Genomic DNA, 11,866 nt, shown 5'->3' with positions numbered 1-11,866 from the left:
TTAGGATTGTAGCAAAGCTCAGGGATCAAACTTAACTCCATGCTTGAATTGCCTGGAGGGTTGGTTGCTCTTTTAACTGCTGATCACAGGCTTGAGGCCAATCTTGAAGAGTAAGATTCTTGCCATGATGCAGAACAAACCATGACCCTTTGTGCTATACGAGTGTCTGTATTCCTTTGGTCAGTTGATTGTGGAAACCAGTCTTTGTTTAGCCAGTTTATTGTTTCAAGCTCTTGATTTGTATTGATATATGATACTGTAGGAGAGAGCGCATAATGGCCAGTGGTGGTGAGATTGGTAGATTGAATACTGTTGGTGGAGCCGAGGTAGGAATCTGCACAATATTTTGTGGGATATATAGACATAAAGAAGTAAATTTACATACTACAATAAAGGCTCATAAAACTTGACCGTGCTTCTTTTGTGCAAATTTATGATTGCTAGTCACAATCAGATGTTTTTATCTTCGCTAAAGTGCGTCATATGTGTTCATTTTAGCTTTGATGAGTTTATAAGCATCAAAGTTATTTACATATGGTGTACCATTCTACTACAAAATGGCCTATCCTAGACTTACACTTGCAGTTTCTTCCGTAAAAGTACTAATAATTTAAAAATTACTGTGCTTAAATTTTATCTACAAGGCCTCCATTAGGCTTGACATAAAAGCTCTTATATTTTATCTATCTCATGTTTAATGGCCATGCTTGCTTTCCAAGCCATTTTCTAAACTGAATTGTTCTCTTACCAGAATTATCAACAAATTTTTCAACAGCTGTAATTTGGAACATTTTCTTTGTACTTGTAGATTGGACCATTGAGATGCTGGCCGGGAGGTCTCTATCTGTCTAGGTCTATTAGGGATATGGATGTGGGCGAGTTCATTGTGCATTTTTGAATTTTCAATTTTCAATCTGGTTTTTTTTTAAATAATATTTTTCATGTTAACAGATTTAGTTTATACTCAGTTCAGCCTTAGTAAAAGTTTTAATCTATTTCTTATGTGCTTTTTTGGGTTCTAGGCATTTAATATAGAATGGTGTTTCCTTCCTTCTAGGATTTGGTATATTATTTATACTGAGGTAAGAGAAGTCCAAAGGAGGCCTTTTTCTGTTATGGCCTTGTATATCTTTGTCTCAGTTACGAAGGATTAAATCCTTGCTTTTCCATGTGACGTACAGAAATAAAAACTAGCTGTAGAGAATATTGTAGAATGCATCTTGTTGCAAGTCTGTCATGCTAATGATTGAGTATTTGACATTGATAGAGTCTTCTTAAAAATTTCAATATTTCTACATTTGAGGATTGTAGCAAAGCTCAGGGATCAAACTTAACTCCATGCTTGAATCACCTAGAGGGTTGGTTGCTCTTTTAACTGCTGATCACAAGCTTGAGGCCAATCTTGAAGAGTAAGATTCTTGCCATGATGTAGAACAAACCATGACCCTTTGTGCTATACGAGTGTCTATATTCCTTTGGTCGGTTGATTGTGGAAACTAGTCTTTGTTTAGCAGTGTATTGTTTCAAGCTCTTGAGTTGTACCGATTTTATCCATTTACTGGAGGAAAAAAATACCTGGTCACAATGTGTCTGTTTGATTTAGACTCATAATTTTTTGTTTCAATAGCTATCGAATGTTTGAGGAAGGAAACTAATGGTGTTTGGGATGCATAGAGCTCTTAGAAGGCTACAAATTGCTGCCGAGGCTTGCCAGTAGAACTTGCTGCAAAACAAATTGTTAAGGTACAAATACTGTTGCCAAAGATAAGCGATCAATGTCACCATCTTTAAGTTTATTTTCTATCCTAGCCTAACCGATTTAGCTGTAGGAGGCTTTGAGGATAAGAGGACTTAGGGACAACACTACATGCATTGTAGTGGATTTGATCCCACCTAAGAAATCCGCACCACCAGCTCCAGTTAAGAAGGAAGGCAAATTTAAGAATTTTTTCAGAATGAAATCCACTGATTCATCGTCTAATTCAATTGAAAAGAAGCAAAATATAGACATTGTCCAAGAAATCTTTGAGGACGGGTCAACAATGCTCACTGAAAGGTAGATAGCCATTTCTAGCTTAGCATCCTTGCAGTAGATTATGTTTTGTAAACACAGACTTATCAATGGATTCAGAACAAAGCATGATAAACTGTATCTGAGTTGCTGCTCCTTGAATGTGGACAATCTATGTTTACAAATTTTTATTAAAATTGGATAATTGTGTTGCAAATTTGAATTGTGGCTATGCATGGGTAATGCCTGCTTATATTTTGGCATTTTTGAATTTTCAATTTTTCAATCTGGTTTTTTTTTTTAAATAATCTTTCTCCTGTTAATAGATTTAGTTTATACTCAGTTCAGCCTTAGTAAAAGCATTAATCTATTTCTTATGTGTTTCTTGGGTTCTAGGCATTTAATATAGAATGGTGTTTCCTTCCTTTTAGGATTTGGTATGTTATTTATACTGAGGTAAGAGAAGTCCAAAGGAGGCCTTTTTCTGTTATGGCCTTGTATATCTTTATCTCAGCTACGAAGGATTAAATCCTTGCTTTTCCATGTGATGTACTGAAATAAAAACTAGCTGTAGAGAATATTGTAGAATGCATCTTGTTGCAAGTCTGTCATGCTAATAATTGAGTATTTGACATTGCCAGAGTATTATTAAAACATAAATGCTTCCAAGTTTTAATATTTTAAAATATGCTGAAAGCCTGTTTATGATTAACTGCATCTTCGTAGTAGTTCAAAATGTTAACAAATCTCACACGTGAAAAGTTCAATCTAAAATCTTGAAAATTGTGACTGATTCAAAGCGCTTTGGAAACTAGATAAACCAATTGATTATGCCTTTTATTATAACTATTCGATCAAATGTTGCATAGAAGCGCAAGGTTAATAGTTGCCCAAATTGAAACTGAATAGTGCTTAAGGTTTAGTGATTCTTCGTCAGTAGGTTGCCTGAAAATTCAATAACTTTGTGATCTCTGAAATCGAAAATCAATACTTGCATGCAAAGATACTTGAAGAGCCTGAAGCGGTCTATGAAGTAGAGTATGAGCTTCCTTAAGAGAATATCGTTGCTGATGCCCCTGGAGAAAGGTTGATGGAGGAAGATGATAGCGTTAAGGGAGTGCGGAATGAAGGGGAGGAGGATTCATCCACTGCAGTTGAAACAAATTTTGATGATATGGCAGAAACTGCAAATTTGGATTTGAGCTGGAAAAATGAAGGTGATATGGTGATGTAGGGATTCACATCTGGTGTTGGAACTCGATGGTTTAGAGCTCCGGAGTTGCTCTACGGAGCAATGATCTATGGAAAAGAAATTGATTTGCGGTCGTTAGGTTGCATTCTGGGGGAGCTCTTGATTTTAGAACCTCTCTTTTCTGGGACTTCAGACATTGATCAACTTAGCAGACTGGTTAAAGTTCTTGGGAGTCCAACAGAAGAAAATTGGCCTGAATGCTCCAATATTCTTGATTATAGGAAACTTTGTTTTTCCTGGCGATGGAAGCTCCGTTGGTCTGAAGAACCATGTCCCCAATTGCTCAGACAACGTGTTTTCTATTTTGGAAAGACTTGTTTGCTATGACCCTGCAGCTAGGCTAAATTCTAAAGAGGTACTTGAGAATAAGTATTTTGTTGAGGATCCTTATCCTGTCCTTACCCATGAATTGAGAGTTCCCTCACCTTTGAGGGAAGAAAACAATTTTTCAGAGGATTGGGCGAAATGGAAGGATATGGAAGCAGATTCTCACTTGGAAAACATTGATGAGTTCAATGTTGTTCACTCAAGTGATGGTTTCTGCATTAAATTTTGATAAACTCTAAAAAAATCTCATTTAAAGACATTGGCTCTACCTATCTGTTATGTAGAATGTTCATTTAATAGCGACCTTGGCCCTCATTTCTAAAAATATTCTTGTTTCTTTGATTGAGAAAATTGTATGTCACAATTGGTAGAATTCAGCTGCAGTAAGTTGTTTATTACTGAATCCTTCTATGCTATCAAAATCTACAAATACAATTACAGCCAAATTATTTGTTTATTTTCATGATCTTGCAAAAATCAGGGTGCAGTATACAGGACTTTTGTTTTCCGGGTATATGATCTTTTAACTATGGAAATTTCTGGTATGTTTTCCAACTCATGCTCATAACTATGGCTATCTCATAAGCAAAGGTATGCATATTCAGCCTTGTTGCCCTGATAAATCCTTTTGCTTCCCTATATCAGTAGAACATAATATCTAAATCTCCTCGAAACATAGTGTGGTATATATAGGACTGTTAAACAAACATAATATCTAAATCTCCTCGAAACATAGTGTGGTATATATAGGACTGCTAAACAAATGTTTCTTTCTGCTTTCCAGATGGGGCATCATCTCATGGAATTATTATCCGCTTTTTGTATTATCTATATCAGAAAATAATAGAAATATACAGTTTTTTTTTTCATGCTGAAAAAGTATATGTTTATTGCTGAATCCAGCTATACCATCACAATCTACAGTTTTAATCAAATTGTTTGTGTGTTCCATGAAATTTTATATGAAACCCACAGTGCATAATCACGGTGAAGTAGATATTTGTTACTGAGTCCATCAGTGCCAATCAGGTTCTACAATTTCAATCCATTTAATCATAAATTTCAACAAAAATTGGTCCACCATGTATGTGGATCAATCATTAGTTAGTAACCCTACTCCTTAGGAGCCAACATGCTTTCAAGGGTTGCAGTTTAATGCACATTTTCACTATATAATGTTTAATGTTCTAAATGGGTTCTGGTTCTTACAATTCCTCTACTAATTACAGCAACCAGCACTTTGTCAGTGGACTGCCTGCCCCTCGTCCAGATCATCAGTCTTCTTTTATACATTAGGTAGGTACGGTGCTTATTTATTTGTTGTGAGAAAAACTATAAAGAAGGTTCTGAACTCTTCAGTTTTCTTTGAACCTCAGAAAAAACAGAGTAAAGTTTTTTATTCCTTTCAATACTGATAGTAACTTTCTTGGAACTTTCTCAATAGTCACTGTAAGGGAGGAGGAATGGGAGAAGAGAAGAGTCACTTAGAAGGGGTGCTAAGAAGGAAATGTCATCTCTGTTTTCTGTTTTCACCTGAAATCTAGGGGATCAAGAGGAAAAAGCGAGCAGATATTTATAGAGTTGAAAACCCAAGGAACTAAAAGGAGGATGCTCGCAGATCTTAACAGAGCTGTTAAGGAAGTCAACCACCATCCTCTCAATGTGGTTATTTGGTGCAAAAATAGCCGAGGTGCAACTACGTTACATTTAGCTACCAGTTGAGACCATATTGAAGTACAACACTATTATTCTATTTATATTCTTTATGCTTAGTAATTTCTTTATTTCTTTCATGGAGATGCATGACAGAGACTAAAATAATATCATGTTTATAGATTCGTGGGAGACCTTGTTAGGATCTCTACCCTCCGAGGACACACATGCATCTTGTATTGAATTTATTCTGAACACTGATTTTGGATAAGTTGCAATTTGGTCAACCACTTTTTGAAAATCTATTTTCAACATGAAATCTATTTCTAATTGAAAGCTGTGAGAAAAGCGTTGATCCAATAGAAAAGACCTGGTTTTGATTAAAATGGTTCTTACTATGGATGGTGGTATTGATTAAAACATACCAGTCAACCCATTTTAATGTTATATTTACTAGCTTACCTTACTGTTATATTGATGTTGTATGATACTTGATAGTTGCAAAATGACTTGAATTATTATGTTTTCCAACTATACACCACCTCGATACACCAAATCTGTCTATTATATATGTGGACACTGGATGCACTAAACTAGATTATGTCTTTTTGTTCAGTGTACCCTTTTTAATCGATGTGCGACAGATAATTATTTTGTGGTTTCTTGGAAGAGTTTCTACAATTCCACAATTCCACATTAGTTGTGAAGATTAGTCGATGGTAAAATATAAGATTCAATATACTATGATTCTTCATCCAACTTGTCATCCCAAGAGGTATTATGAGGTGTTCATGCCTGCTTTCCCTCTCCTCGATTGTGCTTGGAATTCCTTATCTTGTGGCATCCTTGTAGATGAAACGCCCTCTTTCTGATTGTGCTTGGGATTCCTCATTTGATGGTGTATTGGTAGATGAGAAAGTAGATATATGGCAATACACAGGAATTCCTAATAAAAGAGAGTCAATATATGTCAATACAAAGGATCTGAAAGTGTTATGATCAAACTTCAAGTACTTGCAGCCTCATTGGTTTGTTGTTTTTATGCTGTTAATAACAAAGTATGGCAGTTGGCTTATGTGTTCTTCACATTTTGAAGTATTTAATTTGATGACATGTTCATGTCACTAATCTTAGCTTTTCTGTTTTCACCTGAAATCTAGGGGGTCAAGAGGAAAAAGCGAGAAGATCTTTATAGAGCTGAAAACCCAAGGAATTAAAAGGAAGATGCTCGCAGATCTTAACAGAGCTGTTAAGGAAGTCAACCACCATCCTCTCAATGTGGTTATTTGGTGCAAAAATAGCCGAGGTGCAACTACGTTACATTTAGCTACCAGTTGAGACCATATTGAAGTACAACACTATTATTCTATTTATATTGTTTCTGCTTAGTAATTTCTTTATTTATTTCATGGAGATGCATGACAGAGACTAAAATAATATCATGTTTATAGATTCGTGGGAGACCTTGTTAGGATCTCTACCCTCCGAGGACACACATGCATCTTGTATTGAATTTATTCTGAACACTGATTTTGGATAAGTTGCAATTTGGTCAACCACTTTTTGAAAATCTATTTTCAACATGAAATCTATTCCTAATTGAAAGCTGAGAGAAAAGCATTGATCCAATAGAAAAGCCCTGGTTTTGATTAAAATGGTTCTTACTATGGATGGTGGTATTGATTAAAACATACCAGTCAACCCATTTTAATGTTATATTTACTAGCTTACCATACTATTATATTGATGTTGTATGATACTTGATAGTTGCAAAATGACTTGAATTATTATATTTTCCAACTATACACCACCTCGATACACCGGATTTGTCTACTATATATGTGGACACTGTATGCACTAAACTGGATTATGTCTTTTTGTTCAGTGTACCCTTTTTAATCGATGTGGGACAGATGCTTATTTTGTGGTTTCTTGGAAGAGTTTCTACAATTCCACATTAGTTGTGAAGATTAGTCGATGGTAAAATATAAGATTCAATATACTATGATTCCTCGGCCAACTTGTCATCCCAAGAGGTATTATGAGGTGTTCATGCCTGCTTGCCCTCTCCTCGATTGTGCTTGGAATTCCTTATCTTGTGGCATCCTTGTAGATGAAAGGCCCTCTCTCTGATTGTGCTTGGGATTCCTCATCTGATGGTGTATTGGTAGATGAGAAAATAAATATATGGCAATACACATGAATTCCTAATAAAAGAGAGTCAATATATGTCAATACAAAAGATTCGAAAGTGTTATGATCAAACTTCAAGTACTTGCAGCCTCGTTGGTTTGTTGTTTTTATGCTGTTAATAACAAAGTATGGCAGTTGACTTATGTGTTCTTCACATTCTCAAGTATTTAATCTGATGACATGTTCATGTCACTAATCTTAGCTTTTCTGTTTTCACCTGAAATCTAGGGGATGAAGAGGAAAAAACGAGCAGATCTTTATAGAGCTGAAAACCCAAGGAATTAAAAGGAAGATGCTCGCAGATCTTAAAAGAGCTGTTAAGGCAGTCAACCACCATCCTCTCAATGTGGTTATTTGGTACAAAAATAGCCGAGGTGCAACTACGTTACATTTAGCTACTAGTTGAGACCATATTGAAGTACAACACTATTATTCTATTTATATTGTTTCTGCTTAGTAATTTCTTTATTTCTTTCATGGAGATGCATGACAGAGACTAAAATAATATCATGTTTATAGATTCGTGGGAGACCTTGTTAGGATCTCTACCCTCTGAGGACACACATGCATCTTGTATTGAATTTATTCTGAACACTGATTTTGGATAGGTTGCAATTTGGTCAACCACTTTTTGAAAATCCATTTTCAACATGAAATCTATTTCTAATTGAAATCTGAGAGAAAAGCGTTGATCCAATAGAAAAGCGCTGGTTTTGATTAAAATGGTTCTTACTATGGATGGTGGTATTGATTAAAACATACCAGTCAACCCATTTTAATGTTATATTTACTAGCTTACCTTACTGTTATATTGATGTTGTATGATACTTGATAGTTGCAAAATGACTTGAATTATTATGTTTTCCAACTATACACCACCTCGATACACCAAATTTGTCCATTATATATGTGGACACTGGATGCACTAAACTAGATTATGTCTTTTTGTTCAGTGTACCTTTTTTAATCGATATGGGACAGATACTTATTTTGTGGTTTCTTGGAAGAGTTTCTACAATTCCACAATTCCACATTAGTTGTGAAGATTAGTCGATGGTAAAATTTAAGATTCAATATACTATGATTCTTCGGCCAACTTGTCATCCCAAGAGGCATTATGAGGTGTTCATGCCTGCTTGCCCTCTCCTCGATTGTGCTTGGAATTCCTTATCTTGTGGCATCCTTGTAAGATGAAACGCCCTCTCTCTGATTGTGCTTGGGATTCCTCATCTGATGGTGTATTGGTAGATGAGAAAATAAATATATGGCAATACACAGGAATTCCTAATAAAAGAGAGTCAATATATGTTAATACAAAGGATCCGAAAGTGTTATGATCAAACTTCAAGTACTTGCAGCCTCGTTGGTTTGTTGTTTTTATGCTGTTAATAACAAAGTATGGCAGTTGACTTGTGTTTTCTTCACATTCTGAAGTATTTAATCTGATGACATGTTCATGTCACTAATCTTAGCTTTTCTGTTTTCACCTGAAATCTAGGGGATCAAGAGGAAAAAGTGAGCAGATCTTTATAGAGCTGAAAACCCAAGGAATTAAAAGGAAGATGCTCGCAGATCTTAACAGAGCTGTTAAGGAAGTCAACCACCATCCTTTCAATGTGGTTATTTGGTGCAAAAATAACCGAGGTGAAACTACGTTACATTTAGCTACCAGTTGAGATCATATTGAAGTACAACACTATTATTCTATTTATATTGTTTCTGCTTAGTAATTTCTTTATTTCTTTCATGGAGATGCATGACAGAGACTAAAATAATATCATGTTTATAGATTCGTGGGAGACCTTGTTAGGATCTCTACCCTCTGAGGACACACATGCATCTTGTATTGAATTTATTCTGAACACTAATTTTGGATAAGTTGCAATTTGGTCAACCATTTTTTGAAAATCTATTTTCAACATGAAATCTATTTCTAATTGAAAGCTGAGAGAAAAGCGTTGATCCAATAGAAAAGCCCTTGTTTTGATTAAAATGGTTCTTACTATGGATGGTGGTATTGATTAAAACATACCAGTCAACCCATTTTAATGTTATATTTACTAGCTTACCTTAATGTTATATTGATGTTGTATGATACTTGATAGTTGCAAAATGACTTGAATTATTATATTTTCCAACTATACACCACCTCGATACACCAAATTTGTCTATTATATATGTGGACACTGGATGCACTAAACTGGATTATGTCTTTTTGTTCAGTGTACCCTTTTTAATCGATGTGTGACATATACTTATTTTGTGGTTTCTTGGAAGAGTTTCTACAATTCCACAATTCCACATTAGTTGTGAAGATTAGTCGATGGTAAAATATAAGATTCAATATACTATGATTCTTCGGCCAACTTTTCATCCCAAGAGGTATTATGAGGTGTTCATGCCTGCTTGCCCTCTCCTCGATTGTGCTTGGAATTCCTTATCTTGTGGCATCCTTGTAGATGAAAGGCCCTCTCTCTGATTGTGCTTGGGATTCCTCATCTGATGGTGTATTGGTAGATGAGAAAGTAAATATATTATATATGGAAATACACAGAAATTCCTAATAAAAGAGAGTCAATATATGTCAATATAAAGGATCCGAAATTGTTATGATCAAACTTCAAGTACTTGCAGCCTCGTTGGTTTGTTGTTTTTATGCTGTTATTAACAAAGTATGGAGGTTGACTTATGTGTTCTTCACATTCTAAAGTATTTAATCTGATGACATGTTCATGTCACTAATCTTAGCTTTTCTATTGTGGCACACTGTAAATCGTTTCTGCCTTTGTATATTGTTTAAATTTCACATCTTTTTAATGCATAATGCCTTGTGTAATAGGGTTCATTGAGAAGAAAGCATACACCCATAATTTTTAGTGTTATTTCATTCACTTGGCAGAGTACAAATTGATATAGTGGGTCATTGATGAGATGCCATTGTTTTTTCATTTTCCTATTTAAGTAATAAGTTATGGAAGGCTCCATTCATAAACCATTTTTAAATCAGAAAGTAAAGTTATCCTATTCAGAACTTCGTTATATGGAAATGTTCATCAATAGAACAATACGAAAGAATATTATTTTTGATAATGTGTTGTAATGATAGTCTATTATGTGGACATGTGTTTTACTGGAGCTCCTGTTCTATTGAGATCATGAGGCAATATGCGTACACTGCTTGATCTTTTGTTTGAAAACAATGTCTTTTCTTTGGTCGCTACGAGGGTTGCTTCTTATTGGTTCAGTTCTTGAGATGCACTAACCCACCTTGTAGTGTAAGTGTTGCCCTTTTTCATTTTACATATTTGCACTAAACGTGAATAGTCTGAATGTATCTGTCTATTTTTCTACTTTGATTGAGTATCCAATCAGATAATGATATCAATACTTGAAAATTATGGAAGACTATCTTCTGCGTTTGGTCTATCTATTGTGTGTCCTTTAACTGTATTTGGAATTTGTGAATGGATATATTGTGCATTGGCTCCAATGAGTAGAGCTTTGACGAAATAATGTCACTGATGTTCATTAATTTCAGTTTGTATATTCAAATCTCAGACAACTTACATGCCACATAGTTTCAATTTCAAGATTTTCCTTCTATTGATTCTCGTTTCATTGAAGATGTTTGTTTGTTATTTTATATTATATTGAAAAAAAATAAATGCTAATTTTTTTTAATGCTTAAAAAATCAAGGCCAGTATGTATTTATATTAATTTATTTTCACGACTTTTTTTGGTATTTTTTCTGAATAGCAAGTGGTTTTTTTTCCTTTATCAATGTATGCACAGATTTCTCCCACCTGGAACAGTGCACATAGTTATCCCACCCTAAACTGCAATAACATATGTGTGCAGCTATTTACAAATTAGCAATGGAATTAAGAATCCTGGTAAACTCATGGAATTTGATTTAGAAATATAAAAATTTATTAGAAATATTTAAAAATGGTATTAGAGAGTTGATTTTTATCTACTATTACACAAATTTGCACCCTCTAGCACAAAATCCTTACAAGGTACTGAGCTTAAGTGTAACATGGAGGAGTTGTCATTATCACCTAGAGATATACTTCCTTTCTGTTAAGTTTAGCCGAACTAAACTTCTATACATATGCAAAGTGTGAAATGTATATGGTTTATAACATATCATCCGTGAACAAAAGATTTATCAGGCCAGAAATTGGTTTTGGTGTCCAGGTCCCTAGCTAATGTCATAGTATCCTTCCTCACTTTGTTACTAACATTGTCAATGGTTTCAGTGTCATGCCACATGGGCGATATTTGGTTTGTGGCTGTTTTCTATGTGATATTTCAGGTGATCTTACTACAGTGGCATAACTAGATGTCCTTATTTTGGGATTATTGTGTGTATCTTAACATTGCTGTTGGGATTATTTCTCTGAAGAATTTTCAACTTCAAAAGAAG

At 34.8% G+C, this 11,866-nt stretch overlaps 1 pseudogene; it reads left to right on the top strand.

Moving 5' to 3' along the window:
- The first annotated feature begins 557 nt into the window (after positions 1-557).
- On the top strand, positions 558-3,819 carry LOC149253113 (cyclin-dependent kinase F-1-like; annotated as a pseudogene).
- The last annotated feature ends 8,047 nt before the right edge of the window (positions 3,820-11,866 follow it).

This window comes from Pinus tabuliformis, chromosome 7 (genome assembly GCF_031772625.1).
Source record: "Pinus tabuliformis cultivar Carrire ecotype Pingquan chromosome 7, CPIR1, whole genome shotgun sequence".
In the NCBI taxonomy this organism is placed as follows: domain Eukaryota; kingdom Viridiplantae; phylum Streptophyta; class Pinopsida; order Pinales; family Pinaceae; genus Pinus; species Pinus tabuliformis.
Note: the sequence above shows the minus strand (reverse complement) of the source record. Positions and strands in the feature narration are given on the sequence as shown.